Below are 5,000 nucleotides of genomic sequence, written 5' to 3' on the forward strand. Positions count from 1 at the left end.
CATTCAGTTCTGTCTCTATTGCTCTCCTCTCCCGTTGTCTCTCTGTTACTGTCCTGTTGTCTGTCTCTCAGTTGCTGTCCTGTTGTCCGTCTCTCTGTTGCTCCCCTCAGCTCTAAATGACAGAAATGAATTAGCTAATTAGTTGGCATGTAAACATATAGTTAGGGTTGGGTACAGTAACAGTTTAGGTTAGTACACTAGGTTAGTAAAAAGTAAAAGCCACCTTACCTTTACGGAGACAAGATAGACCAAAGTGGTCTGTTTTCAGTAGGCTGCGGTCGGTCGCGGTCCTGGAACCCATGATGCTGACGTCCGATGTCCTTTCTTTATCCAAGATTGGATGAACGGGAGAGGGTCAAATTTGTCGATCGGAGGCCCATTTAAGTCCACGAACAACAATGCGGTAAGGCTCCTGGCTTGCAGCCGGTTCCTGTTCTGACTGTCAGTGTCATTGCATCCAGAAAAGCCCCTCTCACACTCTGCAGAGGTCGGAAGAAAAGTGTTGCTCGCCACTATAAGTCTTTTCAAGGTTTTACCCTGCTGTTCCTTGTCTTGTAATTTCCAGTCTCTGAACTCACTGACAGCATCACTCGAAGGCTCTCCGAGAAGTTTAGCAAACTTCCCCACCTCACGCTCTCCAAATAGAACAAGTTCTGCCCTCTCTTTTGGCCAGAAGTGCTGATCCAGAGGCTTCAACATGCTTACCAGCTCACTGTCAGGGAGACGCTTGGTGAGATTATCAATAATTGACTGGTAAAATTGGGACTTGTTTATTTTACGTTGCGTTTCGGTGAGAGCAACCTCTTTGAACTGACCGCTGGTTATGGCCATTTTGACTTTCATTTCTGTTTTCCCTCCCTGGTCCTTCATGGCAGAGAGCACCTCGATCGTTTGGTGAATGTGGCGGCTTGCATCAATCAGGGATGTGTCGCGTTTCTGTAGTTTCAGGGAGAGACTTTGTAGTTCACGTAACACGTCTTTCATTGTTGCTAAATCAGAGAGAAATCCAGTGGATGTCAGATGCTTACGTAAACCAGTGTACTTGGCCTTCTCCATACCGGAGCGTGAGCCATCTTCACTAGCTGATTTAAAGTGACGTGCTAACACTGGAAAATCCTTCAGCACAGCTTTGACAGTGTTGAAACTGCTGGACACCCATCTTATTGTAAACACTTTCCCTATTTTCAGTATCTGCAGGTTCAGTTCCGCAGCTGCTTCCTGTAATTCCCTTGCATTTTTCGAGGACTGGTGGTAAAGAGCATAGAGTTTTGAGAGGAAAAACTCTAAATGATTACAGCCAGTCACCTCCTTCAATGAGTCATTCACCGCTAATTCTAACCGATGCGCGAGACAGTGAACTGCCTGCAGCCGAGGGAAGTCCCGTTTCAGTCTAGCTATGAGTCCATTCACTCTCCCTGTTAGCACGGCCGCCCCATCTGTGGCTATGCTAATTAGGTTTTCCCGAAGAAATTCGTCATCCATTCCCGCTGATCGAAGGCTGTTTTTCAGTGCATTGCACAGGGACTCGGCATCTGTGCCCTGGTCAAGTTCAACTATGTCAAAAAACACATTGTCCACATCTCCATTTCCAGTGACATCGCATCTGACATAAATAATCATGTACGCTCGTCCATGAATTGTGCTTTCATCTATTGTTATGCTTATACTCGAATTAAGTGATTTGACATTAGAAATGAATTTATTTTTCATCTCCTGTGCAATGTGCTCTACAATCTGTGCACATGAATGATCTGATCGGTGAGTAGGGCCGACTATCGCGCCATTCATCTCATTAAGCTTCATGATTGGATTCAGTTTTGTATATGGCATCCTTTCTTTAGCCACAGTATAGGCTGCCCTGAACGAACTTGCTGTCTCCTTGTACATAATGGAAGTGAGTGCTGCTACGTTCTTAGGAAGCACTTCCTTTTGTTTAAGCTCTGCTATTTCAACAGCTCGTTTATGAGCATGACTGTCGCGGTGTATATAAATCTTTTTCCGCAACTGCTTTTGAACGGGGCTACTTACTGTCCCATTGATCCAGGCATCCGCCAAATGCACTCCCCACTTTTTCTCTGAAAGTAAAAGAGTCTTTGCCTCTTTACAGGCAAGGCATCCAAGGCCATCCTCATTTGCAAATAGCCAGGGGTTTCTTTTTTTCCAGGATCTCCACTGATCTTCTCCCCAGTTCTGTGGCGTTGCCTCCCCTACCTCTTCATTCTGCCCCTCATCTGAACTGTGTGTGGGTGTTGCGCGTTCAGGCCTGGTAGCAGAGTCCTCAGTAGTAGCAGCAGTAGTAGCAGTAACAGTAGCAGCAGGGCTAACGTTAGGTGTCATAGCAGGTTTCTTTGATAAAAACCCGAAATGTTCTAGGCTTGATGACCCGGTCGGCAGCAGTGGCCTTTTTTTGGGCGGCATGGTAGCTACTGTATAATATACTCCTGTATAGCTAATGAATTAATGTTTGCTTCTCAATAATAGGCTAGGTGCACGATCTCACTACTTCCTGAAAGGCAACTGGTGTCTCACTCTATTGGTTTAATTGATTAATCAGCTGTGCACTGTGTGTTCCAACGGTTTACCGCACAGCTGATTAATCAACCTTTTTCTGTTGCACTATATTCTACTGCGCCCCATGGTGTCTTGGTGGTGAAGTGCAGGCAGTCAACGGCATACTGTCATTCACAGGAGATTAATGGTGCGCGTAGTTCTCTTGGAAAACGTGTTTATTTTACAATATTTATAAAATAAATTAAATAATATTCATTACATTGACATTTTGATCAAATAATAGTTGTGGTAATGTATTATTAGCGACCCCCACAGATTTTTGATTTTACTGCCTTCATGGGAGCTCAGAGTGCCTCAGACCATCTCTATGGGAGCTCAGCTCCCATTGGCTCCCACATAACTCGAACCCTGGAGGAGACCGTAACACCCCCCCCCCCCCCCATAAAATGTGGGGACTAAAAAGGACCCAAAACAATTTAAAAATACTAACGTCAAATTAACAAAATAAACGTATCCCCATAGCCACCAACCTACTCACCACAACAGCACCCCCCCCCCCCCAGGCCACATCGCACACCTCAGCAACCACGGCCTATGGAAGCAATTTAAGAGGGTGAAGAGAGCCAGGGGAAGGATCCAAAAAGGGAGAGGCTGATGACCAGGCAAAACCAAAATCAAAAATCAAAAAATGTGGTTATGCGTTAAAACAAAGTTATCAGCTAACACTGCTGCCTCAGAAGCTGTACACACGTTGTGTTCACCAAGATATACAGCAAGGTGCTCAGGAACAGAATCTCTGAACTGCTCTAACACAATTAACTGACACAACTCCTCATAGCTGGTAACAGAGGAGGCAGAGCACCACCGATCAAACTGTAACGTCAACTCACGGACAAAATCAACATGAGATTGCTCGTTACGCCGCTTGGCAGTACGCTTCCGGAACCAATTGATAAGCACGCAAAATTGCAGCTTTAACTAAGGAATAGTCCCTACAGTCAGTCCTACTTAGAGCAGAGTAGGCCTCCTGGGCTCCACCCGTAATCACGCTCAGGAGCAAGATGCGGTCTGAATCAGACCAATGTCTAACTTCAGCCACTCGCTCAAATAGTAAAAAAGGTCTCGCTCATTGAACTTAGGCACAAGCTTTAGGTTATTAGAAATATCAAAATGGGGACCCACACGTTCCCTAGCGGGGTCGGGATCATAGAGAGAAAAAAACCCGACATTTTTACCCTCTTTAATTAACTTAAGATGCTCTAATTTAGCACGTTCTGTATCCTGACGCATTTTTTTCAATCTCCAATTGAACAGTTTTCTCATGCTCTTGCTGCAACAACAACAACAACTCCTTCTGTTGGTCAAAAGTCAAATTACTACTCACGGGAGTTGGGACAGGCGTAAGGGTTAGAGATTCCTCCAGGATACCAGCTTGAATCAGATTATCCATCACGATCGTTCTTAAAGTCTCCTTGAGACGGCTAACAGTTTTACTTATTTCAATCTTATGGAGTTCCGCGATTTTCAAAAGTTGGTCCTTACCACATCTCTCTAACAACTCCACTGATGGTTTCTGCATGAACTCTTCGACAACAGAAGCCATGATTAATGTGCACGTAACTACTATAACAACAAATGCCTCCCCACCTGTTGAAGCACACAAAACAGTAGCAGTCGCAGTCGCACCGAGCGCAGCAATGGAGATATTTAACGGAGCTTCCCCAAAACCTAGATAGCTCAACCCTAGTCTTCGTAGTCTTCGTGTGGCTTCGTGGTGGGTAATTATGCACTCAATACCACTAACACGGAACAAGTAACCAGCACGCTGGCGTACTCCCCCGTGCTACGGCGATGCCCCCGAGACCACTGCTCTAGCCACGGTTACCACACAAAAATAATAATAAAAAACAACAAAAGCCCAACGCACTCCCCAAAGGAAATACGCCGCTATGCCTAACATGGGGTAGAAGGCATCAGCTCCTAAATCTCTCACCACTGCACAAGGAACAACCACACTCCTACCTAGGTGTCCCAACAGATAGTAGAGCAAATCTCTAGCCTGGGCAAGTGTCTGGAGACAAACCGTAGTCCTCTCTCTCCCCCAGCACACAAACAAACACAAATAACTGTTGGCACAAATCACAACAGAAAGGTAACTAAGATGCCACAGCATCAACAAAACCATACCCAACTTATCTCCCAAATGTTTAGCGCTTAACAAAGAACCTACCAAAGAACCAACGAACCAACGAACCAACCAAAAAATCCCAAATCACTGAAACTATCAAACAGTGAAACAAAGAGCGCTAACCAAACTACAACAAAAGGTCCTACAACAACTAAATCCGACGGCCGAGCCCCCATTTGTCACTAACCCGGCTCAGAGAAAGTGACAAGAGTTGCGCTGCCTCTCTGGTAAGGAATGGTCGTATCCTTCTGATGTTGTAGAGGAAGAATCTGCAGGAGCGAGCCGTTGCTGCAATGTTCTC

This window comes from Nansenia antarctica, assembly GCF_963989245.1.
Source record: "Nansenia antarctica genome assembly, chromosome: 2".
In the NCBI taxonomy this organism is placed as follows: domain Eukaryota; kingdom Metazoa; phylum Chordata; class Actinopteri; order Argentiniformes; family Microstomatidae; genus Nansenia; species Nansenia antarctica.